This window comes from Balaenoptera borealis (assembly GCF_965194805.1).
Source record: "Balaenoptera borealis genome assembly, chromosome: 10".
In the NCBI taxonomy this organism is placed as follows: domain Eukaryota; kingdom Metazoa; phylum Chordata; class Mammalia; order Artiodactyla; family Balaenopteridae; genus Balaenoptera; species Balaenoptera borealis.
In genome coordinates, this window is record NC_138874.1 from 77380487 (window position 1) to 77406052 (window position 25566).

The 25566-nt window shown below is 34.9% G+C and overlaps 1 protein-coding gene and 1 pseudogene across 2 annotated transcripts in view; both read right to left on the minus strand.

Moving 5' to 3' along the window:
• The window catches only part of LOC309635420 (uncharacterized protein), a gene marked incomplete at its 5' end in the record, with an annotated part of 576760 nt that overhangs the window by 445112 nt on the left and 106082 nt on the right, over positions 1-25566 (minus strand). The window lies entirely within an intron of this gene.
• LOC309604744 (polypeptide N-acetylgalactosaminyltransferase 1 pseudogene) lies at positions 2308-5312 on the minus strand (annotated as a pseudogene). The gene is made up of 2 exons: positions 5286-5312; positions 2308-3565 (listed from the first exon to the last, which is right to left on the minus strand). The product of its transcript is annotated as a polypeptide N-acetylgalactosaminyltransferase 1 pseudogene (transcript).

Below are 25566 nucleotides of genomic sequence, written 5' to 3' on the forward strand. Positions count from 1 at the left end.
AAGTCCCACAGGCAATTACTGACTTGGCCAGTACTTGAATTGAATTCTACTGACACCAGTGTTCTGTGGGTTTTTTACAGTCCAAAACCAAGCTGTAAAACCCAAAGTTAAGATGCCTGACTTTGTGATCCTCTTCCGCATCCATTTACAATTTGACTTTATTCCTGAAATAGTAACAAACATTGCTCAATGCTGCATCTAGCAGCTGCTTTTCAGAGGATGGAATAAAAACCATAACTCACATTTCAAGAGTCCACCAGTCATCAGACATTAACATCTCCTAGAACTGTTGCAAATTTAAATCAAACACAGTCACCTGAAAGGAAAAGCTCTCTGGAGACCTTCCTCTAGCTTTAAGATCCATATTTCACAATCATTTGAGGCACTTTGTTAAAGTAGGTGTAAAATAGTTTAAAATTCACTTGCTGTTTTCAATGTATTATTTACACAAAATAATGTGTTTTGGGAAAAAAGTGAAACATAAATATGAATAATTTAGTATACTTATCTTTGCTAAAAGTTTTTAAATATTTTTTCCCATTTTAACCATTTTTTAAGAATATTTATTTTGGCCGTGCCGCACGGCGTGTGGGATCTCAGTTCCCTGACCAGGGATGGAACCCGTGCCCACTGCAGTGGAAGTTTGCAGTCCTAACCACTGGACCTCCAGGGAATTCCCGCATTATTTATTTACTTGTTTCTTTGTTTATTTATTAACATTTTCAGTCAAATTTTATTAAAAAAAAACAAAACAGCAGATCAACATTACAATTCAAGAACCTAATCTAAATATGCACTTGACAATGAAGCACATCTAAGTATGGAGTGAAAAAAGTTTTCCAAAAAACCATCAAACGTGTCATCTCCAAATACCCAAATAATAAATCACTTCTGCAGGCCTTCTGTTGAGTGGAATCATAAACAAAGAACAGAAGATTTATTGCTGTGAAAACAAATCTGTAGTACAGTAGTATGAATCCTGGGTATTAAGCATAATCAGGTGAATCAAGTTAGGAAGTTGAAAATCTAATAAGAAATTTGTGTGTGTGTGAGAAAGTCTATAAGCCAGTTGACCCAAGAGCAACTGAGGTATCAAACTTGTTCTGTGAGACCAGACATTATTTTAAATCTCCATTTTTTGAAGGCAATTAAAAATTACAATTCCAACAGCGCACAAACCAAATAAAAAAAAAAATGTAGAAAGCAATTAAAACTATGTTCAAAGAGTCACTTTTTCATCTTGATTTCAGCACCCCAAGGAAAAAAAAAAGCATCCATGACTATCACAGATGAAAACAGAATGAATGCCATTGGAATCAGTTATTTTTCCCCACTGAGGTATAAAATCTATATAGAAATTTGATACTATACTATAACAAATGGTACTTCTCATAGTTCTGTTTTAATTTCCTTTAAACCCTGTTTAATATATATTTTTTTAATTGTTGTAAAAATGTTTTCATGATTCTGAATCTGGTTCCAGTTCTTTTTCATTTATTTTTATATCAATATTTAATATACATCCATTTACAATGCTTGGTGTCAGTTTATCTCTTGTAAAATTAAAATACAGTGTGTGTGTGTGTGTGTGTGTGTGTGTGTGAAAAAAAACTTCAAAAAAATATTTAATATACTGGCTACCATTTCTAATCAGAAGAAAAATCGTGGACATCTCTTCATTATAACAGCACATTCAGCAGAAATTACTGATGTGCAAGCAAACCATAAAAGGTGCAGCTCTCTGGAAAGCACATTTCGTAGATTGTTTCAGTCTGAATATTCTTTACAATGATTCTTGATGAAAGACTCCTTCAATCTTGTAAACATCAGTGTGCACAGTCTCGCTACTATGTAGTTTCAAGTCCTTGGACAGGAAGGCCGGTTCACAGCTAGTGAAACTGAGAGCAGACTAAGTTTTAATGGCTGATAAACCTTATATCATGCAGGAGGAAAGCACTTTTCCTTTTTTGCTGCTTAAGAATGTGGCAGAGGGCTTCCCTGGTGGCGCAGTGGTTGGGAGTCTGCCTGCCAGTGCAGGGGACACGGGTTTGAGCCCTGGTCTGGGAAGATCCCACATGCCGCGGAGCAACTAGGCCCGTGAGCCACAACTACTGAGCCTGCGCGTCTGGAGCCTGTGCGTCTGGAGCCTGTGCTCTGCAACGAGAGAGGCCGCGACACTGAGAGACCCGTGCACCGCGATGAAGAGTGGCCCCCGCACGCCGCAGCTGGAGGAAGCCCTCGCACAGAAACGAAGACCCAATGCAGCCAAAAATAAAATAATTAATTAATTAATTAATTTAAAAAAAGAAAAAAAAATTTTTGGGCTTCCCTGTTGGTGCAGTGGTTGAGAATCTGCCTGCCAATCCAGGGGACACGGGTTCGAGCCCTGGTCTGGGAAGATCCCGCATGCCGCGGAGCGACTGGGCCCGTGAGCCACAACTGCTGAGCCTGCGCGTCTGGAGCCTGTGCTCCGCAACGAGAGGGGCCGCGATGGTGAGAGGCCCACGCACCGCGATGAAGAGTGGCCCCTGCTTGCCACAACTAGAGAAAGCCCTCGCACAGAAACGAAGACCCAACACAGCCAAAAATAAATAAATAAATAAATAAATAATAAAAATAAAGGAATTCCTTTAAAAGAAAAAAAAAAGAATGTGGCAGAAATGTATGCTGAGGTAGCCCAGTCAATCCTTATTTTTTTCTTGTTTTGTAAATTTGGTCTCAGAATATTTCTGGGAGGGTGACATTTCGAAGAAGCCACTGCTGGGACCGGCTTCCATTGCAGTCTCTAATGCTGGGCACCTGGCTGTCCTCTTCTGTGACTTTATCCAGGCACTGATTACTGTTCACATGCTACAGGGTTAATTTCACCAGGTCATACTCCCAAAGTTGGTTGCCTTTTAGGTGGTAGCATTTGAGCATTGTGACTGGGCCATTAAGTTTGGAGACACCCGAGCAAAGGTCATCTGTTCTAATTTCTTTGTTGGCAGTGTAAGAGAAAACCTGATTACCTCCCATACCGTGACAGTTAAAAATTCCAACTTTTTCATTCTCTCTTCTAGCCATGTTATCTAGACACTGATTTGTTTCCACATTTCGTATCTCTCCCAAAGAGAAACAGTGATGTGGAATCTGAGAATCAGGATAAATATTCTCTAGGTACCAAGAGAAAGGCCTGCATTGGAGTTTGTGTCTTAGACCAAGTCTTGATGACATATCTCCATAATCTACTGGAGAAATTATATAGAAGAAATTCTTGAACTCAACCATCCACACTTCTGCAAGCCCTCTGTTTATTTTTATTGATAATCTGCCCTGTGCCTCCTGGAAACGTGTAGGGTGTAGCTTTCCAAAACACATTTCCAACATGTGAGCAAGTAACAATCTCCAAAGTTCCTCCACACTGCCAAATCCTAAAGGAAATTTCTAGGTTTCCTCCTCCCCAAATATCCATTCCAGCATCATATATTCCAATTTCCTGAAAGTAATCTCTGTCTTCAGCTAGGATTATAGATTCTACAGCTGGAGGCCCCACAAGACACCACAAGACACACCCTGTTCTCCATCTCTAGTTTAAGGCAAGTTATATACTACTATAACATTTTGCAGATGATATAAGAGAAGTCTGTAAAGATCAAGTGAAGCACTTAATTATCAATAAGTGGAGAGAAGGAAACCAGAACCCATATCTCCTGCCTTCTCCCAATTTATGATTTATACCACTATATGCTGTTTAATATTTTTAAAAATCGACAACTTCAAACTCCAGAGAAGTAGAGTATTGGTAACAAAGGATGAATTTAAGCAGGATAGAGAGAACACGTAAATGAAATCCAAACAAAATTCAGATTCCACTTATTCCCTAAAACTGCTATTATAATTATATAATATGTATTATAATTGTTTTAAAAAGCATGTTCTAGTCAAGATAGTCTAAATATTTAACATTTAATATTTAACATTGTAGAGGTGGGGCAAATTGCGATGTGGGTGGAAAAAGCCAGGAGCTGGTAGGGCATGAGTTCAGTATACTAAAGTGTTCTTAAGGTTTCCAACTGTATCCAGGCTTGTGGAGGGAATCTAACTGAGATGTGGATAAGAAAGCAGTAAAAAACTATACTTGTATAAATATAGGAATCTAAAAAGTGACTCATTTGGTCATAATCCTGATGCCAGGAACCGGGAGAAAACAGGTGAGAAAGGTAAAAGCTAACTGTAATGACAAAGTTTGACCGTGAATAAAATTATTAATTTTTTTAGTAGCTGCTACAATTATCAATTCTAAATAAAAATGAGAGGGATGTATTTTCTAATGGAGAAATCATATTAATTGAAACGATGGGCATATCATTTATACCTACTATAACCTATCAAGACGTGTATTTCCTCCAATATTGGCTGACTGTATACTATATACCACCTATGTGCCAGTCAAAGAATACAAAGAGGTAAGCAAGACAGATACAGCCTCTATGCTTAGGGAACTTAAATTTTAAAGAGGGAGAGAAACTAAACTAATACTCATACAAGTGAGTAGTAACAAAAAACAAGTACTCTGAAGGAAACAAACTGCTTACTATGGGAGAGTACAAGAGGAAAACCAAGTTTAGATTTATACATAAGAGTAGGCACCTAAAATTGGGAAGAAATTAGCTTGTAAAGTGTGTGTGTGGGTGTGTGCATGAGTGAGCAGTAGGGTGGGTTGGAACACTTTGGGCAGAGAAGACAACATTGTGTGAGGTTACCTAGCTCAAGGACTTTGAACCTTGTCTGCTAGGTGAATGTAGCTAGGATTCCTTGTATTCTAAGGCTAAAATGATAGGCAGAGACCAGATTATGCAAGAACTTGTGGACCATATATGAATTCTTTAATGTTATTCCAATTAAATAGAAATTTATTGAAATATTTTTAAAGGATGGTTTGTCTAATTCACAGTATAGCTAATTATAGTAGTGAACACACAGACTTAGAGAAGAATCAAATTCCTTGGTGGGTAAGCGAATCAGTGAGAAGTTTGTAAAACACTCAGCCACTTCCAACTTCACTTAAGAAGGGAAACGGCCCAAACCTGAGACATATGTTGCTATCAGCCATGGAAACGTGCCCCAGGAAACTTTGACTCCCCAGTAGTATTAGAATTGCAGTGTTGTCCTGCTCAACCTATCCTTTGCCCTGTGGAGATTTTTTTTTTGCAGGAAAAAACTCACTGTTAATAAAAACACACTGTTAATAAACATTCTATGTGATCATCATTTTCAAAAAGCCTTTAATTACAACCATCATTCACCAGAGCCTGCTTGCTAGTCCTCTCCATCCCTACTTTATACCCTCCATTCTACAGCCCCTTCCTTGAGTTTCAAAATTTGTAATTTTTTTTTTTCCAGAAACAATGAAAATCCTAGAACATATAGAATAACTTCAAAGATCTTTCAAACAAGATAGGAAGGATTCCTGGAAAAAGCATGGTATTTGGAGGTTCCTACACCTATCTCTTGTGACAGCTGAATTTGACAGTTGAAAAAAATTACTCAGTCATTCGCTTCCCTGAATAATAAAATACAAAATAACTTCTAACTTACTCAGGGTATACAACAAGAAAACTATTGGTTTGCTTTATTAGACTAGAACATTATAAAATATACTAAGTTTAGAGGTATAAATAGAAGGGTGGATAATCCAAACTTGTATGGTGATTAAGAAACTACTTTTGAGTCACATTTTTAGCTATGTGAGGGATGACCACTTGTTTTGATTCACCCAAGAAATTCTCAGTTTATGCCTGAGGTCTTGGCGTAATTATTAATAAAGACTTTATTCTCAAAAGTTTCCCAGTTTACACTATAAATTACACACTTGCTGTGACAGTGAATGGTGACTGCTATGAGCATATGAGCACTTGGATAATAATAATAATAAACACACTAACTATAACTATTACTACTAACTAATAATTCCTAGTTGTCAAAGTTTTCATTTATAAAACGATGAAAATAATTCTTACCTCATAGTATGTTTATTATGGGTGTTAAATGAGATCTATTTTGTGTTTGGCCATTTTATACCCAAAAAAATAGAAGTTTTTTTAGAAAAAGAATAAGTTTAAAAACGTTCTCTTTCCATATATTAGAGCCAGATATACTCCTCCTTGGAAAGGTCAGTCTTTAGTTTACCCTTCTTATATGGGCTTCCCTATATAAGGAGAAGCCAGCTCTTCTTACTCTGGTGGAAGTACGGTGGTGCCTTCTGCCTCAGGCCTCTTTCCCTCAGTTTTAAGGAAAGGGACTGCCATTCATAGGTGTGACTGAGACATGGGAAGGAGAGAGGACTGTTGAACAATTCCCTGGACATTTCCCCAGGAGTTCTAGTCCCTTTGTTCTCTTTTCTAAAAGTATTAAGTGCTATACTTAGCCTTAAGAAGCATGTCTAAAAAGGGCCAGAGAGAAAATTTCTTCCTTCAAAAGCTTCCAAAAGTTCATTTTAGTTCCTGATGGATTTTGTACTAAGAGTAGCAATAGGATCCTCAATTAAAAGTTCAAACATAAGCCAGAAAATAGTATTTCCTTTAAACCATAAGCACTTAAGGCTATTTCCACCAAGTTTGTTTTGTAGAAATTTGGTCAATTGGTGAATTTAATCATAATTGGGCAATTTCATATAAAATATTCATTTTAAAAATAAGTGTTAATTCTCTACTCCATGAAAAGCACTTTATTTAATACTAAGGGGTAAAGAAAGCTCAAGTCATAGTTCTGACTCTAAATCTTAAGTTCAAATAGGGTAGAGAAAGATTGGTGAAAATCACTGTGACATAAAATAGATGAAATGAATGCCACAGGAATCATGAAGATAAAATTTAGTTCAGTTCAAGGAAAGGAGTGATAACTTCCAGCTGGAGTATTTCTTAAGGAGATGGCATTTAAGCTGTACTTAAAAATTTTTACATGTGATTATGGAGAAGAAAGGCATCACAGTTGGAGGGTACTTATAAACCAAATCACAGAGTTGAGAAATTGAAGAGAACTTATTGGGAGAATGTAAGAAACTCAGTTTCACTTAGAACTTGCAGTAAGTATGCGAAAAGGAGAGCAGGGTATAAGGACGGATCTACTTCTGTTCTGGAGTCAGTTGGTAAGGTAAGTTTTCAGGAGGTGAGAAGAATTCATTTGAGGGTTTTGTTTTTGTTTTTACTACGGCCGATGCTATTTAAGTTACTATAAAAAGGTAAATATGGCAAGTATCCAGAATGGCTTGGGCATCTGAGTCATTAAAAAGTGAGTAAGCTTTTTTTTACTATCCATGTGAGAGATAAAGAGAATCTGAAATAGGAAAATGTTAGTGGAATGGTGAGAAGAGTAGTGATTTTTTGTAATATCAGAAAGATAGGATTAAAAAAGGAAATGAAAGAAATTCAAAGATGATTTCAGTGGTTCAAACCTCAGTTATTGGAATGATCTAATCTGAAAGAAGGCAGTCAGGACAATGAGCAGAGGTAAGTTTTGTTCAGAGAGCTGGGAGGTGTGTTCAGTATTATCCATGCTGAGTTTGAGACGCTTATTGCACAAGGAAATCCAGGAAAATGTTCTCCAGGCTATTGTATTTCTATTTTCTCCCTTTTGTTTTTTTATTATCTAGAAACTTCCAAATGATATTAAAAAGCAAAGATGACAGTAAGATACTTGTGTTTTTAAAAAATTATTTTTTAGAGCAATGGTTTATAAGTCATTATTTCAAAAATGCTTGCTGTTGTTTTTTTGTAGTGGGTTGCCATATTTTAGTAATTTTCCTTTTAGACTTAACTTCATTTGGAAATATATGTATGCGTGGGGCTAGAGTTCTCAGGCAAAGTCTTGATGGGGATATGAGTGTTATCACATGAAAGAGGGAGTGCTGAACTTATGAGACTAAATGAGGCATAATGTGATCCCTCTTGGGGGTATTGTAGAGAGAGAAGAAAAGAAGATCAAGGAGAGATACTTAGTGCATTTATAAAGTGGGAGAATGAAAGTAAGACAGAGATGTAATAAGAGAATTAAAAAAAAAAGAGAGAAGAACAGATCTGCAAATTTTGGAAGTAGAGAGCATCATGAAAAACACCACATTTATTTGCATACATTTGTTACATGAAAATGGGAATAATTTTAGTTTTTTTTATACTTTATCAATATATTTTTGTTAATCAATGTTTTCTGTAATATGACTTGTAAAGAGTGAATTTATATAAAAATAAATTTAAATCATCTAAAATTTTTTGAAGTAGATTTTTGGAATCTCTTACATATAAATTCTCTTACATATAAATTTTTACTATATATATATTACATTTTGAATATTTCATTATTTCTTGCCAAATGATCACTTATGACTTAAAACAGTCTCTTCAGTTGTTCGTAGATATGTACATGTGGAGATATACTTGTCTTTTTTCTCCAATATTTATATTTTATTTTCATTATATTATCTAAAATCTCTAAACAATGATATATATCAATGGTACTAGTCAGACACTTGCCTTGTTTTTCCTTTTAATGGTTTTTTAGTCATCATTTGCTGCAAAGGTTGCTCTTGGCCTTTTTATAGTTGTCACTATATTTTAGTAATTTTTTTCTATACTTATTTTGTTCAGTCATCTTATTTGGGATGATTTCTATTTTTTAATCACTCAATATATGTTGATATTGTATTATATTGTATTTGTTTTATTACTTCATATTAATTGTAATAATATTTTTTATGAATTTTGGCATGTCTTCCCCATATACACACTTCATGTTACACCATGATAGTTTCCCCTGTTCAGGAAATAACATGAATATTCTATATTTACTGCTATAAGAATATGATGAAAGAACCAAACATCGATGAAAGAACCAAACATAGAAATCAATAAAGTCAACACTTTGCTCCTATATTTCAAAAGTCTAAGCTTTGAAAGACCCAGGGCATAAGAAATAAATTTCAAAAAAAAAAAAAAAAAAAAAAGATGAAGATTCAAGCTATCTCATTCCATGGCTAAATTTGACTCTCCGGAGTAAAGGAAGTAAAAGATTTGCAGGGAAACATTGAAGTATGTCCTTGGGAAAGAGGTCTGTACCCTGACTTATCCCTATGCACTGAGTCAATCAATATGTGTGTGGGAGGGTAGAGGAGACTAGAGGACTGCGAGTATAGTGGAAAGCCCATAGGGATTTTAGTTCTACCACAGCAAAGGGAAAGTTGCCTTATTTCTCAGAAAGTCTCTGAATACATATCTGATTACCCATCTTTTATTTTGCAAAGGGTTTTATAAACAAAAGCAATAAATAATAGTTTAAAACATAAAAACTCTTTGCATATGAAAGAGGAGAAAAATTATATTAAGAATATACAAAAGATGGCTAGAAATTGAAGAGGCAAAGAAAAATAATCAACTTTTAATAGGACAAAGGATCTACATAGGCAACTGACAGAAGGTGAAGTGAAAATGGACAATAAATATATGAAAACATGTACAATCTTGCTAGAAGTGAAAACAATATAAATTAATCAACATGAAATAATTTTTTTGCCTAAAGAATCAATACAAATTAAAATATATATATATATTTTTAAAACACAAAGAGTTTTACTCCTGGCAAAATTGGATACTAGACACTCCAAGGACTTTCCCATGAGGAAAACAAATTCTGGATAAAAAGTAATTTTTAGGTCTTGTTGGTTTCACAGTAGTCTCTGAAAGCCCTTGCTTCCCCTGACCTAAAGCGAGCAGAAAATAAGGCAGGGAGAATAAGGAACTGTCAAGCTAGAAATGCAGCATTGGCCTAAAGATAAACACACATATTAATGTTACAATCAGAATATTGAACCTCATGCCAGCTACAAATGAGAGAATATACACTGAGATTTTGATATAGAATCAGAATCCCCAAAGAGGATTGATTTAATCCCAGATATCTTGAAAACCCATATCCCGCTAAAGCAAATATAAATTTTCTGTGAAAGAAAGCATCCTCATATTAGGCTTCTGGAATTCCACAGATATAAATTAACCAAATATGCAGTTACAATGAAGTTCATGAAAAATAACAGGGAAAAAAAGTACCATGAGTGTCAGCAGATTAAAACACAGTGAGATCATCACAAATTTAACAAATACTTAAAGAGTATAAAATATTTATAATAAATAAAAGATGGAATAATCACCAAGAAATAAAAGACTACCATAAAAATAGGTATATGTGAAAATGATGAACATCTAAAAATAAAATGTCTGAAATACAACAAATCTTAGTGAATATGTTCACCATTACATCAAATACCATGGGAGACAGAATTATAAACTTCAATAAGATATGAAAAACTTAATAAAAGGAAGACTGAGCGATGTAAATTAGACAAGAGGCTATGAGATAAAAAGGATAGAATGAGAAAATGGTACCATACTAAAAGGCTGCCATGATAGCTCTTAGAAGTTTGGAAAAAGCCATGACCCATACTAAATAAAGTACTGATACTAGAGATGCCATGGCAGACAATGGAAGGAGGGAATAAAAATAAATTCACAAATAAGGACATGCTAGAATAGATATGTCTAATATGGATGGAAATCATTCACAGGAAGGCTCACCTAACACTTTGTTTACCAAGCAACAAGGAATGTACTGGTGAGAAAGATGACTTCATCACTAACAAGCTTAATGGTGCCTATCCTCCCCAGGTCAGGACTAAGACTAGGAATTGGCATCACTAAAGTTGGCTCCCTGATAAACTAAAAAGATGATAAATTCAAGAAATAACAGAGGCCTGCTGGCAACATTTAACCATTAGAAGAAAGTCTGATATTATCACAATGAGTTACAAGATTAGAGTAGGAGTCAGGAACACCGGACCCACAAAGAGCTTTAGAGATGGTTACTAGAACATGGTATATCTAAGGACAAGACTGACGTCTAACCAACAAGGGTGTTTTCAATTTATACAACCCAAAATAATGAAGATTACATTTATGATCAGGTGGTTGAGGGAAGCCAGTCCAATAAACAGTCACAAGATCTTGCCGTTTGGTTCTTTGATCTGTGGGATAAGAGATATAATAGTGGGGGAAAGGCAAGTGTCTTTTCTGTAGCCAAGACAGAAAAAAACAAAAAATCCTATCCTGAAAAGAACTGCAGACTTTACCATTACACTTAAAAACCTAAAGGATGCGGGGATAGTGAGCCTCATCATACCCTTATTTAATTCACTAGTCGTGCTCCTACAAAAGCCAGACAGATCGAAAGGATAGCAGTGGCCTTTCGCAAACTCAACCAAGTAGTAAACCTCTATAGCAGCATAGGCTTATGCAATAATTTTGCTAAAATATATAAATACTGCCTCATGCACATGATATTGAGCCATTGATATAGCAAATGTATCGCCATCACGAAATAAACCAGAAACAGTGTGCATTCACTTGGGATGGATGAAAGTATATATCTACGATCATTTCCTAGGCTTTTGTTACTTTTCCAACCTCTATGATAATGGAACCTGGACAATTTGGCCATGCAATATAATTGGTTCACTAAAAGCATCATGTCAATCAAATCAGGTGAGCAAGAGGTGGCAAATACATTGGAGGCCTTGCTTAGACACATGCACTTTAGAGGATGAGAGACAAACCTTGTGAAGATTCATGGTCCTGTCATATTAGTGCCGTTTTAGGCATACAGTTGTTCAGGGGATGCTGGTATACTCCCTCCAAGGTAAAGGATAAAATATTACATCTCTATCGTAATATCAATACATTTGGAGGAAATAATTTACTTATTATTTGCAAATTAGCTTTAGAATTATAACCTAAAGTTTTTATAATTAACATAAATCAAGTACCGACAGGCACTTTGGTGGCATCATTCATAGATTTTTCTCTCTTTTTGTGGGGAAAATATTGTTACAGAAAAATATCAAATGGGATTCTACATAATAATCCAGCCATTGATATCATAAATCTACATATGGTTGAAAATTTTGAAATACTATTTTTTTAATGTACAGTTCTGGAGTATGTAGAGATACAGGAAAATTCTGCAAAGGAACAGTTACTATCTACTGGAAATAAAGGCCTTATTTTAATAGTAACGGTTTCTCTGCTTTTAGAAGGCCTATAAAGAAAAAAAGTAACTGCAGTTTAATAATAAGAATAAGAGCTAACTTTTATAGCGAACTAACCAAGTCCCAAGCACTACCCTAAATACAGCTTTACATTCATTATCTCTTTTAGTTCCCACAACTCCATGAGATACTTCATTCATTAGTTCCGCCCTTTTATAATGTGGCAACCAAGGTATAAAACTCCTGTGTAATCTATCCAAATTCCCACATGTAAGAAGTGGTAAAGCATGTATTGGTACCAAACTCAATCTCTTACTCCATTTATCTTATTCTTACATATGTATATTTGAAGGCCAAGAAAGTACAATTTCTTTTATTGCTGTTGAAATAAAAGTCCACCCTTAACTGCCTTTGTAAAAAGTCAGAACATGACTAATTGGATACCTATAGACTTTATAGAAAGCCAGGTAGATAATATATGGTTTACTGGTTCACATGTAAACATCTCATTATCCCTTTATTGCATGCATAAACTAATCATTATCTTGGCTTCCTTGCTGATTTTACTCATACTTTCAGAATTATCTGTCACAGTGTCCACTCAATTATTTTAAGCCACTAAGTTTAAGGTAGTTTGATATACAGCAAAAGGTAACTGGAACACCGGCCAAATTGCCATCCATTAAAAATATCCAATAGACTATTTTTAGAGAAATTTTAGGTTAACAGCAAAATCGAGCAGAAAGTACCCCAGATTCCCATATATCCCTTCCTCTTCTCCCCACACACACAGCCTTCCCCCAATATCAACATCCTGTACTGGTGGTACCTTTGTTACTATTAATGAACCTACATTGACACATCATTACCATGCAAAGTTCATAGTTTACATTAGGGTTCACTCTTGGTATAGTAATTCTATGGGTTTTGACAAATGTATAATAACATGTATTCACCATAAGTGTATCATACAGAACAATTTCAAGACTCTAAAAATCCACTGTGCTCTGCCTATTCATTCATCCTGCCTCCCTAATCCCTGGCAATCACTGGCATTTTTACAGTCTCCATAGTTTTCCATTTACCAGAATGCCATATAGTTGGAATCATACAGAATATAGCCATTTCAGATTGGCTTCTTTCACTTATTAATATGCATTTAAATTCCCCCCATGTCTTTTCATAACTTTATAGCTCATTTCTTTTTAGTGCTGAATAATATTCCATTGTCTGGATCTAAAACAGTTAATTTATCACAGTTACCTACTGAAGCACATTTTAGCTGCTGCCAAGTTTTGGCAATTATGAATAAAGCTGTTATGAACATCCTTGAGCAGGTTTTTGTGTGGATATAAATTTTAAAGTTATTTGGGTAAATACAAAGGACCATGATTATTGGATTTTAAGGTAAGAGTATGTTTAATTTTGTAAGAAACTACCAAAATGTCTTCCAAAGTGGCTGTGCTAGTTTACATTTCCACCACCAATGAATGGCATTTCCAGTTGCTCCACTTATTCACCAACATTTGCTGTTGTCCCTGTTTTGGATTGGATTTTTGCCATTCTAATAATTGTGTAGTGGTATCTCACTGTTGTTTTAATTTGCAATTCTCTAATGACTTACGGTATTGAGCATTTTTTCATACGATAATTTGCCATATGTATATCTTCTTTAGTGAGCAGTCTGTTGAGATCTTTTGCCCATTTTTTAAACTGGGTCATTTGTTTCCTTACTGTTGAGTTTCAAGACATTTTTGTATATTTTGGATACCAGTCCTTTACCACATATGTCTTTTGAAAAGATTTTCTCCCAGTCTCTGACTTGTCATTTCATTCTCTTGATAATGTTTTCACAGAGCAATCATTTTTTATTTTAATGATGTTCAGCATATCAATTATTTCGATCATTGATTGTGCTTTGATGCTGTATCTAAAAGATCATAACCAAGGTCATCTAGATGTTTTCCTATATTACCTTCTAGGAGTTTATTGGTTTTGCATTTTACATTTACATCTGTGATATGTTTTGAGTTATAACATTGTATGGGAGGTTATTTTCAGGGCAATTAGGCAAAAAAAAAAAAGAAAGAAAGAAAGAAAAGGAAAAGAACGAAATGGTATCCTGATTGGAAATTACGAAGTAAATTATCTCTATTCTCAGATGATATGATCATATACACAGAAAATCCTTAGGAATATACAAATAACTATTAGAACTAATAAGTTAAAAAGGTCTATGTATTCAAGGCCAATGTACAAAATAATTTGTATTTCTATACCATCAATGAACAATACAAAAATGAAATTAAGAAGACAATCCTATTTACAATAGCATCAAGAACAGTAAAATACTTAAGAATGACTTTAACGAAAGAAATGGAAACATATACTATGAAAATTTTAAAACATTGTTGAAAGAACTTCAAGAATATCTAAACAAGTAGAAAGACCTGAGAGGGCAATATTCCCCAAACTGATCTATAGATTCAATGTGATTCCTATGAAAATTCCAGTTTGAAACTGACTTTTTTTACAGAAATTGACAAGCTGATCATAAAATTCATAGGGAGGACACACACTTCTCAATTTCAAAATTTACTACCAAACTACAGTACCCAAGACAATGTGGGACTAGCATAAAGAAAAACATATAGGCCAATGGAATAGAATTAAGAGTTCAGAGGTAAACCCTTACATTTATGGCCAACTGATTTTCAACAACTGTTAAATCTTGTTTTTCGCCAAGACAACTCAATAGGGAAAAGAGTCTTCAAAAAATGGTGCTGTAACAATTGAATATCTACAAGCAAAAGAATGAAGCTGGAACCCTCCCTCAAACCATACACAATTCGAAATGGATCAAAGAACTAAACGTAAAAGCTAAAACAATAAAATTTTTAGAAGAAATAATAGGGGTAAATCTTCAGGACCTTGGAATAGGCAATGGTTTCTTAAATATAACATCAAAAGCACAAGCAAGAAAAGAAAAAATAGACAAACTGAACTTCATCAAAATTTAAAACTTTTGTGCTTCAAACGACTCCATAAAGAAACTGAAAGACAACATACAGAATGGGAGAAAATATTTGTAAACTGTACGTCTGAAAAAAGATTTGTACAGAATATATAAAGAACTTTTACAACTCATAATAAAAAGATAAATAACCCAATTAAAAATGGGCACAGAATCTGAATCAACATCTCCAAAGAAGATATAAATGACCTATAAGCACATGAAAATATGCTCAATATTATTAGCCATCAGGGAAACAGAAATCAAAACCACAATGAGGTATCACTTCCTTCTAGGATTTGCACAGTCGCTGGCCTGGAATCCTTTATTTGCCAGCATAAGCCAATTCCACCTATCTTAAAATGACTATAATGCCACCTTCCTAAGAAGGTGGCTCATTACTTTATAGATAACTGAAAACTACTCTCTTAATGTAGATCTGTCTACTTATAAGTATGTGAAATGTGCAGCATACAAGTACTCCTATTGAACACATATAAGATACAAAAAACATTTTTAGAATGAGATATAAAATTCAAAGCCAAACAAATTTATACCTCATTCATGGCCATAGAAATATGCAACACTATTGTGCAACTTGATATAAGGGATCATCCAATCAATAAATCCATATCTCTCACCTTTCCTTCCTTCCTTCCTTCCTCCCTCCCTCCCTCCTTCTCTCCTTCCCTTTCTTTTTTTTTCTCCCTTCTTTCCTGCTTTCCTTCTTCCTTTCCTTATTTTCTTCTTCCTTCCTTTCTTCTTTCTCTACGAAAGGACACACTCCTTCTCTTATCAGACTAGGGGAACCAAAATTGAGTCCGTATTCTCTAGAGTTGGGCTATCTCTGGACTTTGTTGGAGCTTTAGTTCAATTCTGTTCACCCATTTTGAGGGTAGGATCTTGACTTTCCCTTCTGCAGGGCCGGGGATCTGAGCACTGGTGAGGTGAGTCCCCTGCTTTATGAATTGTGGACAACCAGTCCATGTTTTAGAGCCTCACTGACAGCTTTTTTAGGTCTCTGGGAAGTTCTCTTTGATCTACATTCCTGCTCCCAATTTTCTGTGCTGTGGGAGCTCTTTCTCAGCCCTGCTGCCCTATGATTGGCCTTAACAGAGCTGTTGAGATTGTAAAGCAGACCTCACTCTATGAAGGTAAGTATTTCCTCTGAGACACACTTCTAGGTAGTTCTTCCCTTTGTCTTCTTTAAGGGAAAGACCAGAGTATCTATAGAAGTTTTTCAAGGATCTCATTTCTACCCCCATTTGGGGGACAGTACCCCTAGCCCTCATCAAAACCTGCAGGAAAGTGTTGGGGATAGTGGAGTGTTGCTTTAGGCCTCGTCCTCCTCTGGACTGCCACACTAGTCCATATGCTGGTTTCTCCTTGGCCTGGACTAATGAGGATGCCTTATCTCCCTTTGTTTCAGTCAGGGTTGAACACAGCAGTTGAAGTTTTTCTTCCTCTGAAAGTCTTGTCCTTACTAAATTTAGTTTATATACAGTTATTTATAGAAAGTGTTACAATTGGAGATTCATTGTAGTATATTAAAATGAAGGCCCATCTTTTATCCATAACTAATATTTTTAATATTTACTATACAGTAAAAAACAATGATTAGGAATAACTACAATTTAAACACCTTATATCAATTACAAACACATGAGAAACCAAGTAGGGATAAAATTAGACATGCTATATTTAAGCATGGACTTATATATTACAGCAATAAGAAACTATGATTTTTAAGGAATAAATGATTAAGACTTGAAACAAAGAGTAACTGCACTAAAACTTACTTGAGAATACATTCTGAGGTAGATGTAAATGATTTGAATTGGGAGTTTGGTTTTCTTCTCTATATTTCCTTTTACATTCTCATCCCTTTAAAAGCATCTTTTGGCATTCCCTTAACATGCTTTTCTGCAGGAAAAATGTTGACTCTTGTCACCTCTCTATTTTTAAAAAAAAATCATTTATCCCAAATCTTGTGAGGATGCTGGACTCTACATAACCTAGCTCCAATCTACCCAACCAACCTCATTTTTCACCACTGTTCCCATCCATAAACCTTACACTCCATCATAAAGAGTGACTCACTCTTCCCAGAACACATGCTGTCTTTTTGTCCCTCCACGTCCTCTCTTGAATGCACCTCTTCCCTTCTCTGTCTGGTAAATGACTATTGAATCCAACATCTGAAATTTTTCTCTCTCTGTGAAGATTTCCTAATCTTTCCAAACATAATTAACAAACATTTCCCCCAAATTCCATAGCATTGTGATCTGAATTGATACAATGCACTTCACACAGTGCTGTTTATTATTTTGTAAAATGTCCTTTTCCTCCACTAAATCATGATGTCCTTGAGATTAAAAAAACTACATATTTCTCACATTTGACTCTATAATACCCCAAAATGGATCTGCTACCTAGTAGTCTCTCATTAAATATTTAAAACATTGTCATTTTCTCAGACTTAGCTTCTCTATTGCTTTTCAAGATGGCAGTTAGCTGAATATATAAACAGTGCTTGTTTTCTAGTAGAAGAAATCTAATGAAAATCTGAAGTTTTCTTCTCCATGGTATTGGGCATGTATTTTAACAGTCGCATTTTTGAGATGTTGTCATTTTTGGTACTGTCAAACTCATTTAGTTATTCTAGTGCTCAGAATTTTTACCTGCACAGGAGGAGATTCATATGGTGACATTTAAAAGTATGTGGTTAGGGCTTCCCTGATGGTGCAGTGGTTGGGAGTCTGCCTGCCAATGCAGGGGACACGGGTTCGGGCCCTGGTCTGGGAAGATCCCACATGCCCCGGAGCGAATGGGCCCATGAGCCACAACTACTGAACCTGCGCGTCTGGAGCCTGTGCCCCACAGCGGGAGAGGCCGCGACAGTGAGAGGCCCGCGCACCGCGATGAAGAGTGGCCCCCGCTCGCCTCAACTGGAGAAAGCCCTCGCACAGAAACGAAGACCCAACACAGCCAAAAATAAATAAATAAATAAATAAATAAATTTATTTTTAAAAAAAGTATGTGGTTAAACTATTTGGATTGAGCAGGGTCTGTGCATCCTTCAAACAGCAATAAGTAGAAGCTGCCTACTCTGTACCTGTGGAAGCCTGAAAAAGGAAACTCAGTGTTTGAAAGAAATCAGGTCAAACTGAAAAAGGGCAAATATTGGCATTAGGAGACAAAATACTATGTTGACTTGAGCAAAAGGGTAAAAAAGGCAGAATTACCATTGTTTTAAAAACCAAATAGTTTACTGATTTCCATTAAAATTAGGACTAAAGATCACTTGAAATTCAAAGATTATGAAAGGTCACTTAACAATTAATTAGCATCCTTCCAAATATTAAGTATTTCAGAAAGTTTGGAAGAAGATGAGCCTGAGGACAGTAGGAGTTACTGGTCAACTGCTTGCTTTTGCTGAATTGTTAACCCTCAGTACGTTCAGAAGTACCAGATCATCCTAACAAGAAACCATTCCCTCTACATCTCTAGCTTCACATTTCTAGCTGTTTTCTATGCCCCCTTCCCCTTTGCTACTTCAATTTCTCAGTGGAAATTTCCTCTCAAGGAGAAATGTTACTATTTTAGATGTCCTCTGTAACAAAGATCATGTTAAAACTGAAAACAGATCTCAATTTAAGCTGTTTATTTAACCACTCTTCCCCTTAACTTTACAGAAATGGTAAAGTTCACAGTTCTTATTTAGTCCACGGGTTTTCACTTTATTTTAATTACTTTCAGAGAGACTTTGATTCAGGTAAAATTTCATTTGGTTTACACATAATTCTTTCCATTGTTGCTTTAATGGATATATTGAGACTTTATTTTATCCAGTAGCTGCTAATGTTTAAAGCTGTTTTTATCCTCTACTATTCTGGATTCACTTAAAATCTCCTAAGATGTTGAGGAAGCTGTTTCTAGTAATATGATGTGCAGATTCAATCATTCCTTCTAAAGCCAACTCCATTCCACTTCAGTTCCTTTCCTTCTTCTTCTGCAACCCTCCACACATTTTTGTAATATTTTATTCCTCATATATTTAATGAAGAAAAAGAATATTGTCCTTTTGAATGATTCAGAGAAGAGACCTGAAAAATAATCTTTTGGGGATACCTTTCAGTTTTAAGATGGTACTAGTAGTGAATAGTGAAAACAAAATAGTAAAATGGAAATAAACATCTTGATCTCAAAAGTCAGACACCTTTTCAAAGTTAATAGAATATTGAACCTCTAACCCCATTTACTAATTGTGAAAATATATAATTTTATTTTTTTGCAGAAGCCTTGATTAATTTCAAATAGTTCTCTATTTAGGAAAAATAATGTGATCATTTAAAATTACTTTTTATTCCCTAATTTTTTATATCTCTTCAGTGTTCTCTTAGGATTTATGTGATTTCCGTTAGTGTTTGTGTGTGTGTGTGAGTGTGTGTGAACGTATGTGTGGCAAATGAATTGAGTTTAAGTTTGCCATTTAGCCCTTATTCTTAATCCCTCATTTAGCCCACCGTTTTTCGGTGACTGCTCAGTTGGCTTCCACCATAGCAACTGCTCTCAAATAATAATAATGGTAGCAATCATTCATATTGCATTATCATGTGCCAAGAAAATATGTGTGCTCTACATATATTAACTCATTTAATCCTCTCGACTACTGAAGGTGATTGGTACTTTCATCATTCTCATTTTATAGATAAGGAAAGTAAGGCACAGAGATTTTAAGTAATTTCCACCCTGAAATTAATCAATATTTTACTTTATTTTCTGTCATAGGCAAAGACTATTTATTGCAAATGGGCAAAAGACTTTCTTTCAAATGGCATTGTCTTTAGATGCAATTGGGATAACGCAAACATGTCATGTTTGATGCTTGTGGCTGTAATTCTCCCGATATCAGACTTTGTTTACATGGGTGATCAAAAAGAATGAAAAAAAATCTTAAAATTAAATATTAATAATCTTTTCTCAGCCAAGAACTAAATAAGAAATTAATAATCATCAGAAAACAGGCTACGTGATTTTTTTATCTATGCCAATGATATACACTAACTTTGAACTTTACTTTTCAGAATTTACTTTTACAATTTTCTTTCTTTTAATTCTCAGTAAAGATGCCTTTGAATATAACTCCTTAGGAGGTCATTTCTTTCCATAGTCTGTGTTTTGGGTATTCTATTACCTTAAGAAGTGTAAAATAGCAAAATACAATCTTTCATTCCAGTACCAATCACATTCCTCCTTTACTGAAATATATCATCTCCATCTTATGAGTTCTCACCATGGCTAACATCAGAGAATTTCTCTATTGCTTTCACATTATATTTTAAGTTTTTCATCCTTAATGCTTTTTCCACTGCCAAGTTCTTGACCCATCTCTCTAAGGAATTCAGAAATCCTCTTATGCTAATATCACTGTCACGTGCTTCTGCGTTCTACAGCTCCCATATCATAATATAGCTACTAAGGCTGACAAGAACTGAGTACAAGAAGACAATAAGCACAGCTAAACAGATTGAATTCTGACATCTATATGGCTAGCAACAGGCTACCCCCACACCAAACAAAATGTTGTAAGCAAGCACCTCCTTTCAATTCAACCCAGCAAATATTCATGAACATCTTCTATGTGCTAAGAAAAAAAAAGTATTAACCTTGGCTATCAGAAAAGTAAATATATACCACAAAGAAGCATTCAATTCTGTTCTATCATTCTCTTAAAAAAGCCCCACACTTTTCTGAAACCGTTTTCCTTATATAAAAGTAAATTTTATCACAGAACTGTTAAAGTTAAATAAGATAAAGGAAATTTTATACTTATTCTCTGGTAAATACTAGGCAACCCAAAAATATCTATAATGGGAATAAATGCAAACAAACTGTAAACTTGCTGTCTTCATTCATATAATCCCTCTCTCTCTCTCTCACCTCTCCAAAAAAATGTGTTTATGGTGAACTGCAAAGAGTGAGATCAGCATAAGTGCATTCTTTAGGGGGTGTTGAAAAGAGCCCTATTTCTAAATAAAGAAATGGTAAAGGTGTTTATAGAAGGTCATTTTCCGATTTTGTAATTATTTACTTGCATTCTTTTCTTTCTTCATTTACCTCTATATTTTGACTATTATTTCTTTCTTCCAATTAACTACAAGTGACTTTTTTTTTAGCACAAGTGCTCATACTATTGAGTAGAAGCATTTTTAAATGTCTGTATCTTTAAGGATGTTAGATATTAAAAGAAATACACATTGTTTATATGTACACATATTTTCTGGAATTCAAATCACATATACACATAGGTTTTTGTACTGCCTCTTTCACTCAAAATATATTGTAGGAAAAATATAATGTGAACAATTTTTCTACATTCTCCCATATTCATCCATAACTAATTTTTCTTATTTTTAAATTTACATATAGTAAAACTTTTTTTTTTTTTTTTTTTTGATGTACAGATCTATGAGTTTTAACACATGCATAGATCCATGTAACAACCATCGCAATCAGGAGACAGAACAGTCCTCTCACCACTAAAATTTTCCTCATGTTATTCCTTTGTGGTTCCTCCTCCACCCTCAATATCTGGAAGCTACTGATCTGTTATCTGCTCATATAGTTTTTTCCTTTTCCAGAGTGTTATATAAATGGAATTATACAGTATGTAACCTCATGAGACCTGTTTTGTTCATTCAGCATAATGCATTTGAGATTCATCCATATTGCTGTGTGTATCAATAATTCGTTCATTTAAATTGCCAAATAGTATTCCATTCTATGGATGTGCTTGTTTATCCATTCAACTGTTGAATATGAACAATTTAAGATTTTTGTGTAAGCATAAGTTTATATTTCTCTAAGACAAATACTCAAGAGTGATTTTCTGGGTTATGATAGATTTTTAATGGCTGAGCAGTATTCCATTACCTAGTATATTTACTTGATTAAAGGTGATGAACATTTTCAAGGCATTTTATGTAAATTATACTCTTGCCAGGAGGAATATCCCTTTATTGAACCAGATGGAAAGAGAAAAATCAATTTTCTTAAGGTCACTGGCATTTAGTTGATATAATTCTAAAAATATATTAGATAAATTGTCTAATATGGTAGAATATTGTTTCTTTTTTATTGTGTTAAAAACATAATAATGCAATCTACTCAACAGATTTTTAAGTGTGCTGCATAGTATCATTAATTATATGCACTGTTGACAAGGATGTGGAGAAACTGGAACACTTGTACACTGTCGTTGGGAATGTAAAATAGCGCAAACACTATGGAAAACAGTATGGAAGTTCCTCAAAAAAATTAAAAATACAACCACCATATGATCCAGAAATTCCACTTCTGGTTACTTATCTAAAAGAATTGAAATCAGGATCTCAAAGAGATATTTGCATTCCTATGTCCATGAAAATATTATTCACAATAGCCAAATTGTGGAAGCATCAATGTACAAAAGGATAGAGAAAATGTGCTATATACATACAATGGAATATTATTCAGCCTTTAAAAAGAAGAAATTCTTATATGCAACAACACGGATGAATCTTGAAGACATTATGCTCAGTGAAATAAGCCTTTCACAAAAGGACAAATAGTGCATGATTCCACTTATATGAGGAATCTAAAATAGTCAAACCTGGGACTTCCCTGGTGGTGCAGTGGTTAAGAATCCACCTGCCAATGCAGGGGACACAGGTTCGAGCCCTGGTCTGGGAAGATCCCACATGCCGCAAAGCAACTAAGCCCACGTGCCACAACTAGTGAGCCTGTGCTCTAGAGGCTGCAAGCCACGACTACTGAGCCTGTATGCCACAACTATTGAAAACTGTGTGCCTAGAGCCCGTGCTCCACAACAAGAGAAGCCACTGCAATGAGATGCCCATGCACAGCAACAAAGACCCAATGCAGCCAAAAATAAATAAATAAATAAAAGTTAACAACAACAACAACAAAATAGTCAAACCCATTGAAGCAGAACATAGAATGATGGTTGCCAGAGCAGGATAGGAAAATGGGGAGTTGCTGTTGAATAGGTTTAAAGTTTCGGTACTGCAAGATGAAAATGTTCTAGAGATCTGCTCTACGAACACATATTTTTTTAAAATTATTATTATTTTTTAAATTTTTTATTATTTAATTTTTTTAAATTATTCTTTTTTAAAAAAATTATACCTGAATCAGCCTTCTTTCTTGTCAGAGAAATATTAAATGAATTGAGAAAGTAAGCTGCCTAAATTTTTTCAATCAGCAGGCATGTGTACATTACCATGAATGAGTATCTCTCTGACAAGGTAAGTATTAAACTATAATGAATTCATATAGGATAAAAAACAAAACTCTAAATGTAGTCTTGCCAAAGATCATTTCCTAGTACTGTAAATATTGTGCTAAAAAATAAACAAATCACCTGTGCTAGGAGGCAATGTTAAATAGGCACTAGATTAAATTCCTTAGTTGGGTTTTTTATTTGTTTTTCTTCCTCTAACACTATGGCTACTGCACAGCTAAGTGGCCACAGGTTTGGTGTAACTCCAGAGTTTAGTTCTGTCTATATGGAAATCATATTCTATCCTAGGGAGAACATGCGGCGGAATTGATATGCACAGCAAAAGTCCCAAGGCAATATTTTAGAAACCACCCCATTCATTGTAAGCTTTCTTTTAGGGTCTTTTATTTCCACATACAAAACTGAATAAGTGAAAACTGCAATAGTGATTTGTATTGAATTAAAAATTTTTCCTAAGTATTAGATAGCTTTAGAACTAATATGGTCCTTCACTTCCTTTCTTTCCTCCCTTCCATGCTTTCTCCCTTTCCTTCTTTACTTTCTTTTCTCCCTCACTTCTTTTTTCCTCCCTTCCTTCTCTATTTTCTTCCTTTACTCTTTCTTCCTTCTCTCCTTTCTTCCTTTCTTTGCTCAGACACACCACGGCATATGGGATGAAAGTGTAGATTTGGTGAAAGAGATGCATTTTCGTTTTCAGGTTCTTGTCACTTTCTAGCTTCCGTAATTTATATACCCAATTCAAGTCTCAATTTCAACATCTGGAAAGAAGACCTAACAATGCCTACATCATGGAGTTACTGGTAGAATTAATTAAGATAATAGTTAGAAAGGGCTTAATATTTATTCACACTCAAGAAATATAAGCCACTATTTATAAAATATTATTTCTTCCTTGCTCTTTCTGTTAATCTCTTCCTTCACTCTGCTTTTTACCTTTAATGTAACGTATAAGACCATGTGCTAGGTCCTGTCACATTGTAAGGAAAGAAACTAAAGTCTTTAGTCAAGTAAACTGATAATCTAGATAGGGAGATAAGACAACAAAGGGCAGCTCTGGCAAAATAAAAAGGACTGGCTTCTATTAAAATAGCTGTAGATAAGGAACTGTGGGAGACAAAGTACTCTAGATACCAATAAGGAAATCAAGGACTGTTGCTATTCCTTCTGAGTAACACTAAAAATAATAGTTACTCACTGCTAAACAAATATCATATCTCTGCTGTGCTTCTTCATACACAAACTAGTCCAAGCACTTGTTTAGAACTGCTTTAGCTTCCAGATGTTTCCTGCACAACTCATCTTTCTCGTGATAAAATGTTTCAGTTACTTGATAATTTTTGGATATTTCAATTCTCGTTAAATGTTGTCGACTACTTCTGAATTGAATAAAACCACAACCTCTCTTCACATGATTGCCTGAAACACTCCATAGGAAGAGGGTTATCTAAGACACTGTCTCTTATTCCACCATTTTATTCAACCTCTGCTTACTGAAATGGCTCTCCTTTCGCAATACCATTTGATTCCTAATATCAATGTAACTTTGTCTCTCATCTTTTCATTATGTAGAAGCTTTTTTTTTTTTTTCCCCTCACAACACCTTTGAGTTAGTGTTGATGAGGCTCAGGGAAGGTTGCCCCAAAATATGCCAAAGTGGCATATTGATTATTTCAAATTAAAGTTACTTAAGAAACAGCCAGTACAAGAAGGACACTTTGTCCCTTCTATGTCTCCCTGAAAGCAGGACATAAATCTCCCATGCAAAAGGTACCCTCCCTGTACCATGAGGCAAAGAGACATCTTATCACAAGAGAAAGAGAATTCAGGGCCGAGAAGACTGTATAAACAAACTTTACTTTTTTACTCATTTACTATCCCAAGCCCAAACTTCTTTGTCTTATCAATTCATCACAAATGTATTGTTTCTTTGTCTGAAACGTATAAAAGCTGCCTGCTTTGGTCACTTCTTTGGGTCCTATATCTATGAGACCTCCATACATATTTGTTCTTTTCCCTTCTGTTAATCTGCTTTATGTCAATTTATTAGACCCGCGAAAAGAACCAAGAAGGATAAGGGGAAATATCCCCCTCTCCGACAATACGCATGTCTTTTCTGCCTGGCCCCAGGTTATCATTTAGCCTATATTATCATTTAGCTATCTGCTAGGAAATTTGGCCAAA